This window comes from Lepisosteus platostomus, chromosome 5, assembly GCF_059453375.1.
Source record: "Lepisosteus platostomus isolate fLepPlt1 chromosome 5, fLepPlt1.hap1, whole genome shotgun sequence".
Lineage (NCBI taxonomy): Eukaryota > Metazoa > Chordata > Actinopteri > Semionotiformes > Lepisosteidae > Lepisosteus > Lepisosteus platostomus.
In genome coordinates, this window is record NC_142615.1 from 41913562 (window position 1) to 41929578 (window position 16017).

At 50.9% G+C, this 16017-nt stretch overlaps 2 non-coding genes and 2 pseudogenes across 2 annotated transcripts; 3 read left to right on the forward strand and 1 right to left on the reverse strand.

The window, feature by feature from the left end:
- Positions 1-759: 759 nt before the first annotated feature.
- Positions 760-924, reverse strand: LOC148666693 (U1 spliceosomal RNA). The gene has a single exon (XR_015937567.1). It is a non-coding gene; the product is annotated as a U1 spliceosomal RNA (small nuclear RNA).
- A 3410-nt stretch (positions 925-4334) lies between these two features.
- Positions 4335-4453, forward strand: LOC148666694 (5S ribosomal RNA; annotated as a pseudogene).
- Positions 4454-4990: 537 nt separating this feature from the next.
- LOC148666695 (5S ribosomal RNA) lies at positions 4991-5109 on the forward strand (annotated as a pseudogene).
- A 530-nt stretch (positions 5110-5639) lies between these two features.
- LOC148666696 (5S ribosomal RNA) lies at positions 5640-5758 on the forward strand. Its single transcript, XR_015937323.1, has one exon. It is a non-coding gene; the product is annotated as a 5S ribosomal RNA (ribosomal RNA).
- The last annotated feature ends 10259 nt before the right edge of the window (positions 5759-16017 follow it).

Here is a 16017-nt window from a genome sequence, read left to right on the forward strand (position 1 = left end):
AGTCGGAAAAGTCCTGACACTGCATTTCAACTGAGCCCTAGTATACATCAACCCTTCGACACTCTGAGTGCCAACTCTCTTGTGTGTTTTCTCCATCAAGCAGGTCATGAAGGCAGCAATTACAGTTTGCTTACATGACGCACGCACAACATGGCTGTATGCTCCCATATGGTCTAGCGGTTACGATACCTGATCTTCACCCAGGTGGCCTGGTTTCATCTCCTTGTATGAGAACGTGTCAGTTTTGCCTCCTGCTTTCCAAAGATCAGCACCATGTTTTATGCCTCCCCCGAATATCGAAGCTGCCTCTAAATCTGCAAATGAAGATGAGTCGATAAACCACTTGTTTTTCGTATAACTATACATATATTCATTTATTACTGATTTCATTCATTGAGCACGGATACAATAGAGGTACAGCCATTCACTGTTTGACATGTCTGCACTGGTACAGAACCTAGCAATCAGAAAACGGGTGAAACTGTCTTGAGAATTAGCATACAGTACCGAGGCCCCCATGACCAAATAAAGGCTAACCTCGATAATCAGCCTAAATAATGCAGACAACAGCAAAACGACTGACTTTGAAAAGGGAATGAATGTCCGGAAGGAGTAGTGTAACCAGCTTGAAATGCTTCTCCGGACCTCTAACTAAAAGAAACCGGGAACCAGCAGTGGCATCGACTCCTTTCGAACTGGGATCCTATCGCAGCTCGTGGTGTCCTAACTCTCCCGTATCTGATATTGGACCAAGCACATCAGGAGAGAGCGCGAACGCAGTCCCCCACTACCAGAAATTATGCAGTCGAGATTCCCACATTTGGGGAATTCGCAGGGGTCAGCACAGCCGAAGTGCAATGGCCGAGCCTCGCCCTGGGTGAATCGATTTTTTAAGAACTTTATTTTCTTTTCACAAAAAAATACAGGACATCACAAATTAGAAAGCTTTACATTAATATACATACTTAAAACAGTATATATAATCACATCTCATTACATATTGACACGGTACCAGTTACATAGCAACAATTTCTTTTTTTCTGGTGTAAATCACATTCTTTAATTAAACATGATAATGTTTTTCACAGTTTCTTGAAATATTGACCTATGCTCTCTATTTCCCACAGATTTTCTGCTTCCTCCCTCCTTTCTCTCCACAGATCTCTGAGGTAATAGTTCTCTCGGGTGATGAACAGGGCCAGGCTACCTGCTGCCTTGACTGGGACCTCGATGCCTTTGAACAGCCCCATGTTCCTCACTCTCCACAGGGCGTCTTTCCCACTGTTCACCACGGCCCAGATCCTGTCAAACACGTCAGGAGGAAGTTTGACAGGAGAGATGCCGTTGTAGCGGCAATGCTTGTTAATAAGACAGAATTAGGCGGTGGTATTCTGTCCTAAATGAGGCCTCATCTCACCCTCCATCTTTGTGGTGCAGCCACAGAGAAAGTATTCATGCAGGTTGATTTAAGATGTTTTCTTTTGATAATGGACAGCTCCCAGATGGGGATGCACTTAGCTTAGCCTGGCTATCATGATCAATGGTCATCCATTGGTGCCTATCTGTCTAGGGAGTGCCGAATGGACATCTGGACTGCATTCCTAAGTGTCAAGAGTAAGTGACTCATATCTCACCTTGACCAACCAATCAGTGATTGGCAGGGCGTGGTAATACCACGTGGGTCTCTAATGCCCGCCAAACTCTCAACCAATCAGCACACATCTATGTCTTGGTCAAAAAGGGAGCGCAAGCTCAGATCGGGGCTCTCCTTGGCCATTTTCGCGCATCCTCAGAGACAATCACGTGACAACTGCTGTTGTCTGCAAAGGGACTTGGACTTTGTTCTAAGCGCGAGGCCGAGGATCCCATACGTACTCAGAATTCTACCAACGTGAATGATCCGCTTGATCAACGGCAGCCTACAGTTGGACCCTAATCGACAACCTGAATAGGTTATTCAGAAGCAGCGCTGGACCAGGAACGAACCAGCTTCTTCCCAGGCAAAAGAGTGACTTGTGAGGACTCGCGGTCACACTCTGTGCATAGAGACTTTCTACTAGCCAGCTGGACTGCTGGTAGATCTCCTCGGAGCAACGACTGCCTTGCACGCCGCAGTCAGATTCCTCCGCCTGTCCTACTCCGAGCTGTACCTCAACTGGTTGGCCGGTAGCCAGAGGACGCCGGGACAACGCCCATTGGACAACCGCTGGAACAGAGGCTGCAACAGAGCCTGTCAGCTGGTTTGGTGTTCGTGCCGGGAGATTCCAAATCCATACACAGTGGATAAGTAAACCCCATGTTCTACATTGTGTCTCGAGAATTCAATTGTACCTCAACACAAGTTGTTATCAATTTAATTCATGAGTAATGTATTTACTTCCGAGTTTAGAGTAACAGTGGGTAATAACACTGATTAGCGATTTGGTAACCGAACGATATATGTTGACATATATTCTCTGTTGTGTATCTCTTTGTGTTGGCATCTCTTCGAGATTATATACCTTGTATATTGATAACCCTCACAGTAAGGTCTGCCGCTCGTATCAAGGCAGACTAGCATATGTTTGGTGCACAATTTATATGAATAAATGTATCTCGTGTATTGAACCCGTGTGTGTGCGTTGTTAGTTGTTCTGACGATTGATTTTCTAAAAGCCACAACGAACAACCTCGTGATTACTGCTACAATTAATAATTGTCTCAGTAAACCCATCAAACCTCTACAACCACGATACACCACCATAAACTATATTAATTTAGGAACATAAACATATAGTGTAAACTGTATATGGCTGGTATTGGTAGTTTAAAAAAAAATACACACCAGTATTCCACTTTCTTCCTAAACATTTTAAGCATCAAAGTCTTACATGTAGTAAGATTTTACCACGTTTCGGAAACGTTTTTACATGCTCCTTCTGACCATCTTAACTTTATATACTTTGTGAAAAGTCATAAGATATTAACATTTTCTGTGAATGTGCTCGTTATCGGAGTAAACAAAAGCATACTTTTAGAATTTGATTAATAGGGAATATAATATGGAATCACGTACCTAAAGAAATTAATAACGATATAATTATTTTTATGTACTGTAGCTCAAATAGTAGTATAATATACTTTCTATGGATACATGTGCTTCTACGCAACTCAGAAGCACATCCACAAGTAACATTACCTAGCTAAGAGAAGACATTGGCTTGCCATTATAATACAGTGGAAAAAAGCAATTGGGAAAATAAGACCTGCTGATCTGTTATACATACCAGGAAGAGAACAGAATATGATTTTTTTCTGTTCGAAACGTGTGTTGTCTTTATGAAATTCATGTATTTTAAACGTTTAATTAAGCAGAAAAAAATTTACAGAAAGATACTAAGCTGATCACGAGATAGAAAGATCACCCGTTTTTCTCGCATCAAAAGTGGCTATTAACTGGATGAACTGTTATTAACTGGAGTCAACTGGGTGAAAACACATAATATGAACATGAAACAAAACAAAAAATAAAAATAAGATACAATCTACAGACATTAAAACCGGTGTCATGGAAATATAACTATCAAGGAAGCCACAAGAGAGAGTTCTCACCTGAGTAAGGTCTTTATTTCAATATTGGGAGCAACCAGAGACTCAATTTGTTACAGGCAGTACAGGGTTTTCATAAGACGTTGCGCTGGAAAAAAGCTCAGCGCTTTGTCCCTTCTAAAACTTCCACTTTCCCTAAGAGAAAACAGATTACATCAAAAAGCGAAAGAAGAAGCACTAGATATGTTATTCAAAGCTTATCAGTTACTTACAGCTAATTCTAACGACCCAGACAGCATATATTGTTTTGGTAAATTGTCTTCTAAAGGAACCTAAACAGTGTACTTTCTTGACGCACTGTTTCCTAAAATTCTGCACGTACTGTAGCACAGCAATTACATCCTTGAAATATATTATCTAAAAGCCCCAATATATTTCTTTGCAAAGCTCTCTACATTTTAAGAATCAATTTACTTATTAGATTTCCACTTCAAGACTTGTTCGGCTGGCGTTGGGGGAGTCGCGTTTTTCAAAATTGTATTGAGATCGTTTTCCACAGAGCTCAGAAGTCAAAGCACAGCAGCAACTCTCCACAGCGATCCTCTATAGCGCCCTTTCTCCCGCAGCTCCGTCCTCATTGGAAGGAAGCAAGAGTGAAAGGCTGAAGTGAACTAGAGCGGGGACGAAGGCAGTGAAGAGAGAGAACGTGGGAAGAAGAGAAAAACACAAGGGAAAAAAAGCAGCGTCGTAAAAGAGGTGACGGAGCTGTCCTCTCAATAAGAAGGGTGCCAGCGAGCCTTGCTCTCGCTTACGGCCACACCCCCTTGAGCACGCCTGATCTCGTCTGATCTCGGAAGCTAAACAGGGATGGGCCTGGTTAGTACTTGGATGGGAGACCGCCTGGGGATACCAGGTGCTGTAAGCTTTTAAGCGCAGGAGGCGCCCTATCCCCGCTCGCTCGCTCATTCCCCTGTTCACACGTGCAGTGCGGCTTGTCCGTCTGTTTATTTGTCAGCTTTGGCGAGACACGGGTACTTGTGTATTAGCGTGAGCGTTTTTTATTCTGCTCAGGAACAGTTTTACAAGTCCGCAAAGGATCGAGGAAAGGTTTATCGCCAGCTGAAAAGAGACACAGCGCTTCGGCTGTGGAGACTTGTTCGGCTGGCGTTCGGAGAGTCGCGTTTTTCAGAATTGTATTGAGATCGTTTTCCACAGAGCTCAGATGTCAAAGCACAGCAGCAGCTCTCCACAGCGATCCTCTATTGCGCCCTTTCTCCCGCAGCCCCGTCCTCATTGGAAGGAAGCAAGAGTGAAAGGCTGAAGTGAAATAGAGCGGGGACGAAGGCAGTGAAGAGAGAGAACGTGGGAAGAAGAGAAAAACGCAAGGGAAAAAAAGCAGCGTCGTAAAAGAGGTGACGGAGCTGTCCTGTCAATAAGAAGGGTGCCAGCGAGCCTTGCTCTCGCTTATGGGCACACCCCCTTGAGCACGCCTGATCTCGTCTGATCTCGGAAGCTAAACAGGGATGGGCCTGGTTAGTACTTGGATGGGAGACCGCCTGGGAATACCAGGTGCTGTAAGCTTTTAAGCGCAGGAAGCGCCCTATCCCCGCTCGCTCGTTCATTCCCCTGTTCACACGTGCAGTGCGGCTTCTCCGTCTGTTTGTCAGCTTTGGCGAGACGCGGGTGATTGTTTATTAGCGTGAGCGTTTTTTATTATGATCAGGAACAGTTTTACAAGTCCGCAAAGGACCGAGGAAAGGTTTATCGCCAGCTGAAAAGAGACACAGCGCTTCGGCTGTGGAGACTTGTTCGGCTGGCTTTCGGGGAATCGCGTTTTTCAGAATTGTATTGAGATCGTTTTCAACAGAGCTCAGATGTCAAAGCACAGCAGCAGCTCTCCACAGCGATCCTCTATAGCGCCCTTTCTCCCGCAGCTCCGTCCTCATTGGAAGGAAGCAAGAGTGAAAGGCTGAAGTGAAATAGAGCGGGGACGAAGGCAGTGAAGAGAGAGAACGTGGGAAGAGAAAAACGCAAGGCAAAAAAAGCAGCGTCGTAAAAGAGGTGACGGAGCTGTCCTCTCAATAAGAAGGGTGCCAGCGAGACTTGCTCTCGCTTACGGCCACACCCCCTTGAGCACGCCTGATCTCGTCTGATCTCGGAAGCTAAACAGGGATGGGCCTGGTTAGTACTTGGATGGGAGACCGCCTGGGAATACCAGGTGCTGTAAGCTTTTAAGCGCAGGAGACGCCCTATCCCCGCTCGCTCGCTCATTCCCCTGTTCACACGTGCAGTGCGGCTTGTCCGTCTGTTTATTTGTCAGCTTTGGCGAGACACGGGTGCTTGTGTATTAGCGTGAGCGTTTTTTATTCTGATCAGGAACAGTTTTACAAGTCCGCAAAGGATCGAGGAAAGGTTTATCGCCAGCTGAAAAGAGACACAGCGCTTCGGCTGTGGAGACTTTATTAATAAGGCCCCTCAGTAGTTGAGATCTCTGTTATACCCATCTAGAAACATGCAATCAGCATGTTATTGCTGAAGCAATAGTCACAACATTATTCCACACCTGGGTGAGATGCGGGTTATGATGACAGTCATGCTTTCTACACCTTATACTGAGCTCAGAAATGGACCAAGCGGACATCTCACGAGCAGATCCCTCCGCGTATAAGAAAGGCAACTTGTCTCAGCAAAAATACCACGGATTCACATCCAAAATATGATAAAAAGGCAAAAACCCCACACTTGGAATGCAAACGTACCCTAAAAAGGAAACACGGTTTTAAAACGAACTTGATTTTCCCCTGGAGAAACCTTTTTATGGACACACATCGCATCTATTACACATGTAGAACTAAATATAAAGATAAAACTTAATATAAGAAGTCATGACATATCACACATGACGAAGTCTGGTCCAGAATAAACAGTTTACACTGACCCACCTTTATTTACCCTGGTCACTCACTTCTATTAACTGTTTAACTGGGTAACAAATTAATATTTGTTTCAATTTGGGATCTACACCTGGGAGCCCTGAAATGTTGGCCAGAGGGGAGAAGCTGATATTCAGACGTGAGAATATATTAAAAAAAAGGATCTGATGTTGTTTTTCACCTGTCTAATCAAAGCTTGTTCAAAATTATCTGATTATAGGACACACGAGTTTATAATCATACTCATTCCACTTTTTAACCCCGTATATATGCACAATATGAAACGTATATACACTAAATCTCACGTGTGACTCCCATAATATACATTTCTTTACGAAAATTAGGAACACTTACTACAATTATCAACCCCCCATGACGAGGCAATATTTCATACCTTTGTTTCTTTGTGGGTTCAAAGTTCTGTCCTGTCGTTTCACACGTAATGTTTTGGTAGTTATCTCAATTTTCCTTTGCAATTATCTCCAAGATCATCATCAACTTTTTGTAAAACGCTATGCACAACTGATATTTAAAGAAAGTCCTGTACCAAAACGTCTTCGTAGGGAAAGACAACTTTTTTTTCCTTACGTTAGTCGCTACACGGTTACTCAAAAAATCCATTCACCGCCTTTAAAAAAAAAGTTTCGTTTTTTATTGTTGTTTCACTGACATTTCTGTCACAATTCTGAGGGACCCCAAATAAAATTCACTTGCCGGTATAAAGACGCCGGAGAGGATAAGACAGGTATCGAGCCACCTGCGTATCTAGCGGACGTTTAAAATAAAAAAAATGGCGTGTAATGTTGCGAAGGGCTACTGTTTTTTTTATAGTTTGTCGATTGTAAGGGACGTGGGCCGCGATAGAAATACTGGACGGGGTGGGAAAAGGTTTATTGATGGTTTATTGTACCGCAACGGTCACAATTGACTCACCAGCAAAGATGGCGCCAAGGCCACATCGACTCCCTCCCGCCCTGCCTCGCACCGAAGCTCGAGCTGCGGAGCGCGACGCCAAACCGCCGGTCCACGGGCGCGGGCGCCGGACATAGACGTCATAAACCCTTCCGAGGCGCAGGAATTATAGATCACTGTAGTTTCTTCTGGACCCGGGTTAGGGACAGTGTGCCCTCCGTGAGAGTCTTCTGAGGAAGCCAGTGTCTCATGGGTGTCCAGGCTTGGTACCATCTGTCCATCACAGGACACACAGACACACACACTCACACACCCTGGACAGGACACCAGTCCATCACAGGACACACACACACTCACTCACACACCCTGGACAGGACACCAGTCCATCACAGGACATACACACACCCTAGATAGGACACCAGTCCATCACAGGACGCACACACACTCACACACCCTGGACAGGACACCAGTCACTCACAGGACACACACACTCACACACCCTGAACAGGACACCAGTCCCTCATAGGACACACACACACAACCTGGATAGGACACCAGTCCCTCACAGGACACTCAGACACACACACTCACACACCCTGGACAGGAACCAGTCCATCACATGATAAACACACACTCACTCACTCACCCTGGACAGGACAGCACTCCATCATAGGACACACACACCAGGGCCAGTTTTCCCAGAAGCCAATTAGCCCAAAAGCCTGTCTTTGGACCCGAAGAACACAGGGAGAACATGCAGACTCCACACAGACAGTCCCCCCCCCCCCCCGGGTCCAGACCCGAGCCCGGAGCCCTTTCGCGCTGAACCCCTCCGTACAGACGGCCGCACACAGCTCCGTTGTTCCCGATTCCCGAGGTGATCTGTTAAAAGAAGCCGGTGTGTTGCCTCCAGGTGACATTTCCTACTGGAGTCAGGACAGGAGGCTCTTCTGTACACAGAAGGGGGTGGGGGTGGGGAACAAGCCGCCCAGCCCTGTGGTTGAAGCCGATACCCCGGCTTCTCTCCAGACACAGCTGGGTGAGCTCCTCCAGTCAGTACAGGGGGCTCTACTGTACACAGAGGGTGGCGGGGGTGTGGAACAACTCCTTTGTTCGGGGCCTTGGGGCATTCTTGTTGTGAAAGGAGCTATATAAAAAACTGAATTGAAATTGAATCTTACAGGTTTGGGTTTTTCGGAGATCTTGTCAGAGATCTTGTCTGACGTGCCATTTCAAAAACGTAACGACACTCCTCACGTCCGAGCGCCGCCGGTCTGTGACGTAACGTATGCTTACACAACCATGACGGTTTCATCATGGACAGCACGAAAGCCCGAAAAGTGGTTGACGTTTTAATTTGGCAACGCCACGATGGATCCCAGTTTTTTTTTTTATTTTGGGGGCCAAAGAGGACAAAAAAGGAAACGTCTGGAGGTGGATCGATGGTCATCTCTGCGGTTGTTCTGATGTTCTGGAAAAAACAAAACAAAAAAAAAACGGCTCGCTTGCCCGGTCGTGTAGTGTTTCCACACCCCACGCAAATCAACTTCTCTTCGCCCCCGGGGGCTCGTCGCCCGCCGCACCCCACTCACGTGATAGGGGCTTCCCCCGGCTGTGACGTACTTACCCTACCCCCTTTTCCGCCAACGTCATACCGAAGGTCGCGCTTCGGGCCGCGGCGATGTTGACGGACTGTCTTGTAGCGTGAGAAGGGTTTAAATTTCGACTTAAGGAGTTGGCCATCGTTATATTTCGCGAGGTATCATACGGGGGGAAAAAGAACATTTATATTTATCAACCTACTAGTAATACTGGGTGGATGTCACGTTCCCCAAAGTTCAGTGCCTCTCTCTAATAAAGTAGAAACGCGACATTAAACTCCGTTCGAAACGGGAGAAATCACCAGGACACTATACAACTGACGTCCGGAAAAGAAAAAAAGAACTCCTATTCCCATTTGTAATGACCCCGTCGTGTTTTTCCCGGTGTGCGCTTATCTTTCGGAGACCGTTTCTCTCTGGTGTTGTTTTGCTGTTGGAATAAATGCCGAGGTGACCCTTCTGTGTGGAGTCTGCGTGTTCTCTCCAGCGGGTCGTTTCCTCCACCGCAGGGGCTGGTCGAACCGGGGTCTCCCAATCATCACAGAAGTGTGTGTCGTTTTGGGTGGTGGGGGGGGGGTGCATCGGGGATACTGCGCCCCGAGGGGGTGACCTCTCACCTTACTCCGGACGAAGGGAGAAGACCTGTACCTTCACGAGTCCGGGTTGTGAAAACTTCTTCTGGCAGTTCAAAACGTTTCGAAGGGACTACAGCGCTACCCTGTTTTCCATTTGTATCGTGTATTATTAGACAGTCATAAGTATCTGTACTGATCACAGAGTCCCCCTCTCACTGCCAGGACTGAAGCCCAGTGCAGCACGAATAATAATAATAATAATTAATAAGTCTGGACTCTCCACTCAGAGCTCCTCCCAGGTCAGGGGGATCCCCTCCAGCCCCCCCAGTGTGCAGCCCTACCTGGATGATGCTCCAGTCTGCTCAGCACACAGCAGCTCTCAGTGGGGAGGAGAGCAGAGGGATGGAGCCAGTTCAGAGAGGGGGGTGATAAGGAGGCCATGATGGGTCAAGACCAGGAGGGGAATCAGGCCAGGACACTGGGGTAACACCCCTACTCTTCTCCAGAAACACCCCGGGATTGTTAACGAGCACAGAGAGTCAGGACCTCGGTTTTACGTCTCATCCGAAGGACGGCGCCTGTTTACAGTCCAGTGTCCCCCGTCACTATACTGGGGCATCAGGACCCACACAGACTGCAGGGTGAGAGCGCCCCCTGCTGGCCCCACTCACACCTCTCCCAGCAGCAACCTTGGGGTGGGGGGGAGGGAAAAAACCAAAAGCTAAACAGATTTTTTTTTAAAAAAATTTATTGATGCTTAACAAAAGGTCATCAGTCCAGTCTGGGGCCCCTCAGCTTCAGTCCAGACCAGTCTGGGGCCCCTCAGCTTCAGTCCAGTCTGGGGCCCCTCAGCTTCAGTCCAGTGCAGTCTGGGGTCCCTCAGCTTCAGTCTAGACTGGGGTCCCTCAGCATCGGTCCAGCACAGTCTGGGGTCCCTCAGCTTCGGTCCAGCACAGTCTGGGGTCCCTCAGCTTCGGTCCAGTCTGAGGTCCCTCAGCTTCGGTCCAGCACAGACTGGGGTCCCTCAGCTTCGGTCCAGTCTGGGGTCCCTCAGCTTCGGTCCAGCACAGACTGGGGTCCCTCAGCTTCGGTCCAGACTGGGGTCCCTAAGCTTCGGTCCAGCACAGTCTGGGGTCCCTCAGCTTCGGTACAGCACAGCCTGAGGTCCCTCAGCTTTGGTCCAGTCCAGTCTGGGGCCTCTCAGCTCCAGTCTAGTCCAGTCTGGGGCCCCTCAGCTCCAGTCCAGTCCAGTCTGGTGTCCCTCAGCTCCAGTGCTGTCCAGTCTGGGGTCCCTCAGCTTCGGTCCAGCACAGTCTGGGGTCCCTCAGCTTCGGTCCAGCACAGTCTGGTGTCCCTCAGCTTCGGCCCAGCACAGACTGGGGTCCCTCAGCTTCGGTCCAGCACAATCTGGTGTCCCTCAGCTCCTGTCCAGTCCAGTCTGGGGTCCCTCAGCTTCGGTCCAGCACAGTCTGGGGTCCCTCAGCTTCGGTCCAGTCTGGTGTCTCTCAGCTCCGGTCCAGTCCAGTCTGGTGTCCCTAGGCTGCAGTCCAGTCGTCTGGTGTCCCTCAGCTCCGGTCCAGTCCAATTCAGTCCAGTCCAGTCCAGTCCAGATCTTAGCAGGCACAGAACCAGGAAAGGAATCTGGAAAGAATATTGTTATTGCAGGTGTGAGGGACACAGACACAGACGTCACCATGACATCAAACAGCAAGAGGAGACTCTTCCTTGAATCACAGACACGACCGGGCGGCACCCCCCTGTCTGCTCACCTGCACCTCCTCTTCCTCTTCTTGTCCTTCCCGGCAGCCTGCTCCTCCTCTCCTGAGCTACGGTCTCCGCCGCCTCCATCGGCTCGTCCTGATCTTCTGTCTCCACTGACACGCAGCTCAGGGACTTCAAAAAGACGCATCAGCGCTTCTGAAGCAGAGACAGGAGAGTCACGTTAAGAGTCGGACTGGACACTCCAGTACATGAACACTAAACTGAGAGAGAGAGGGATTGATATAGACACACTGACTAGACACTCCAGGACATGAACACTGCACTGAGAGAGAGAGGGGTTCATACAGACACACTGACTGGACACTGACTGGACACTGGACAGGAGTAAAGAGAGGATCAGAGCATTACCCACCTTCTTTTTCTTCTGTCTCACAGGAGGTGGTGATTGGACCTCCTCCAGCTGAGGTCCGTGGAGGGAGAGAGGGGGCAGAAGAGGGACAGCACATGGAGAGAAAGAGAGAGACAGGTGAGTCAAGTGTCCCAAGAGCACAGAGACTCTGCTGAGATCACACTCGCAGTGAGTGAGCCTGGGTGTAGCCCACTAATACTGACCCACTGGACACCACATGACAGAGAGGAGAAGGAGGAGAGAGACACACTGCCTGGACACCACAGGACAGAGAGGAGGAAGGAGACACACTGAGGACAGAGAGGAGGAGGAGAGAGACACTGACAGACAGGGCTGAAAGAGAGAGAGACAGAGAGGCAGGGGCAGGCAGACAGCAGGCCGAGAGAGACACTGACAGACAGGGCTGAAAGAGAGAGAGACACTGAGACCCAGGAACAGACAAGACGGCAAAACTCCACCACAGACAGGACAGGGGGCAGGGTGGGACCAGCACTGACCTCCTTCCTCTCTCCTGCCGGAAGAGCTGTCTCCACCTCCTCTTCCTCCTGCAAGTCAAGAGACAGGCTGAGAGAGTGACGGGCTGGTGGGACATCGGCGAACAGAGCTGAAGGCAAAGAGCAGAGGAGACAGGCCCAGCTGGGACAACGCAGGACAGACAGAAAGACAGACAGGGAGACACACGGAGAGACACAGGGAGAGAGACCCAGCTGGGACAACGCAGGACAGACAGAGAGCAGGGAGACACACGGAGAGACACAGGGAGACAGGCCCAGCTGGGACATCGCAGGACAGACAGAGAGCAGGGAGACACAAGGAGAGACACAGGGAGAGAGACCCATTTGGGATAACGCAGGACAGACAGAGAGCAGGGAGACACACGGAGAGAGAGAGGAGGGAGGGAGACACAGCTGGGACAACGCAGGACAGACAGAGAGACAGGCAGGGAGACACATGGAGAGACACAGGGAGAGAGACCCAGCTGGGACAACGCAGGACAGACAGAGAGCAGGGAGACACACGGAGAGACACAGGGAGACAGGCCCAGCTGGGACAACGCAGGACAGACAGAGAGCAGGGAGACACATGGAGAGACACAGGGAGACAGGCCCAGCTTGGACAACGCAGGACAGACAGAGAGCAGGGAGACATGGAGAGACTCAGACAGAAGGACAGAAAGACAGAAAGAGAGAAGTACAGACGGACAAAAAGACAGAGAAAAGGACAGATGGACTGATGGACAGAAAGGCAGAGAAAAGGACAGAAAGACAGATGGACAGATGGACAGAGAAAAGAACAGAATAACAGAGGGACAGATGGACAGAGGGACAGATGGACTGAAGGATAGATTGACAGAAGGACAGATGGATAGACAGACGGACAGACGGACAGACTCTGCCCCACTTGCCTCGTCAGACATCTCAGCCTCTCTCCTTGCCCTCCGCACTGGGGAGCCCCAGGCGGGGCCTGGCGGGGCCGGGCGGGCGATGGGGGGCAGGACGGGCGGGGGCAGGGGCAGGGGCACCGTCCCGGGCAGCAGGGGGGGCTCGAGGGGCATGGTGGGGAGGAAGGGGGGGCGGCGGGGCGGGGCGGTCAGGGGCCTGAGGGGGCCGGAGGGGGGGGCCGGGGGCGGGGAGCGGAGGGGGCTCTCCAGGGGGACACCAAGCGGAACGAGCTGGGCGAGCCCGAGCGGGACGAGCCGGGCGACCCCGGGAGCTCCAGCTGCAGCTCGGCCGCCCTCTCCAGCTTCTGGACGAGCTCGGGGAAACACGAAGACACCACGGGATTCTGTCCAGCGGGGAGAGAGGGAGACACAACGCAGGGGGGATGAGGAGCAGAGACTACGCCTGGACAGGTGAGTGTGTACAGTGTGTCCAGTAAGAGTCTGGACAGGTGAGTGTGTCCAGTGTGTCCAGTGAGAGTGTGGACAGGTGAGTGTGTACAGTGTGTCCAGTAAGAGTCTGGACAGGTGAGTGTGTCCAGTGTGTCCAGTGAGAGTGTGGACAGGTGAGTGTGTACAGTGTGTCCAGTAAGAGTCTGGACAGGTGAGTGTGGACAGTGTGTCCAATAAGAGCCCAGACAGGTGAGTGTGGACAGTGTGTCCAGTGAGAGTCTGGACAGGTGGGTGTGTACAGTGTGTCCAATAAGAGCCCAGACAGGTGAGTGTGGACAGTGTGTCCAGTGAGAGTCTGGACAGATGGTTGTGTACAGTGTGTCCAGTGAGAGTCTGGACAGGTGGATGTGTACAGTGTGTCCAGTAAGAGTCCGGACAGGCGAGTGTGTCCAGTATGTCCAGTAAGAGTCTGGACAGGCGAGTGTGTCCAGTGTGTCCAGAAAGAGTGTGGACAGGTGTGTCCAACAGTAAGAAGCTGTCTTACCCTGTAACCTAGCTCAGGGGTGTTAGGGGGTGCTCTGTCTCCTCCCCAGATCTCACCTTCAGCTCTGGTGAAATGACGGACCACTAGGAGACGCTGGAAACGAGGACACAAGACAGAGGTTAGGTCCACAGAGCTCACTCAATCACTACAGCAAGCAGAGACCTCTCGGCCATCAGGACTGTGGGGGTCAGAGTGGGGAGCTGTAGGGTATCGGGAGTTTAGGGGTCAGAGTGTGGAGCTGTAGGGTATCGGGAGTTTAGGGGTCAGTGTGGGGAGCTGTAGGGTATCGGGAGTTTAGGGGTCAGTGTGGGGAGATGTAGGGTATCGGGAGTTTAGGGGTCAGTGTGGGGAGCTGTAGGGTATCGGGAGTTTAGGGGTCAGTGGGGGGAGCTGTAGGGTATCGGGAGTTTAGGGGTCAGTGTGGGGAGCTGTAGGGTATCGGGAGTTTAGGGGTCAGTGGGGGGAGCTGTAGGGTATCGGGAGTTTAGGGGTCAGTGTGGGGAGCTGTAGGGTATCGGGAGTTTAGGGGTCAGAGTGAGGAGCTGTAGGGTATCGGGAGTTTAGGGGTCAGTGTGGGGAGCTGTAGGGTATCGGGAGTTTAGGGGTCAGTGGGGGAGCTGTAGGGTATCGGGAGTTTAGGGGTCAGTGGGGGAGCTGTAGGGTAGATGTGGGGCACCGGGCCCACCACAGGGCGGCCGGTCCAGTCTCGCGGAAGGCGACCGGGTCAGACTTACGGAAAAGCACAGGGACTTGGGCCGGGACCTCTCCCGCTGCCAGTCCGGGTTCGGCCTGACCGGTGTGACCTGTGAAGACGCCAAACAGCCCATCTCCGAGACAGCTCTGACCAAATAGCCCAGCCCAGTCGTGTCGAGACTAGGGGCCTTGGGCAGTCTCTACAGTGTGTCCAGTGAGAGTCTGGACAGGTGAGTCTGACCAGTGTGTCCAGTAAGAGTCTGGACAGGTGAGTCTCTACAATGTGTCCAGTGAGAGTCTGGACAGGTGAGTCTGACCAGTGTGTCCAGTAAGAGTCTGGAAAGGTGAGTGTGTACAGGGTGTCCAGTAAGAGTCTGGACAGGTGAGTGTGTACAGTGTGTCCAGTAAGAGTCTGGACAGGTGAGTCTCTACAGTGTGTCCAGTGAGAGTCTGGACAGGTGAGTGTGTACAGTGTGTCCAGGAAGAGTCTGGGTCATCCAGAGGCAATCTGTGCTCTCAGAAGGCCATACTGGACACGTGACCCTGTCTCTTGAGCCGAGGGCGTGTCCTCAGTCAAGATCACCACTGGAAGTGTCTCTCCTCGTCTAGAGGTGTTACCGTGAGACCTGGTCTGTCAAGCGCTTTGCGCTGCTATGTGTATGAAAGGTGCCCAATCAGTGAAGTTTATTATTATTATTGTTATTATAATACAGCGAGCGCTACTGGGGGCGGAGAGGTCAGTCGGAGGAGGGCTGGATGCTGGACGCTGGACGGCGGGCGGGAGGGGTGGACTTACGACGCCTCGCCAGGCCCGGGTCCTGCTGCGACCGTGCATGGCCATGCGGCATCTCTGTCGGTGCATCGTCCTGCCGAGACAAGCGGAGTCACAGTGGGGAGGGGAGGGGGCAGAGCCACACAGCTGGGCGGCTTGTTCCCCACCCCCGCCCCCCCTCTGTGTACAGAAGAGCCTCCTGTCCTGACTGGAGGAGCTCACCCAGCTGTGTCTGGAGAGAAGCCAGGGTATCGGCTTTGTTCCACATCCCCGCCACTCTCTGTGTATAGTAGAGCCTCCTGTCCTGACTGGAGGAGCTCACCCAGCTGTGTCTGGAGAGAAGCCAGGATATCGGCTTTGTTCCACACCCCCGCCACTCTCTTTGTACAGTAGAGCCTCCTGTCCTGACTGGAGGAGCTCACCCAGCTGTGTCTGGAGAGAAGCCAGGGTATCGGCTTCAACTACAGGGCTGGGCAGCTTGTTCCCCACCCCCGCCA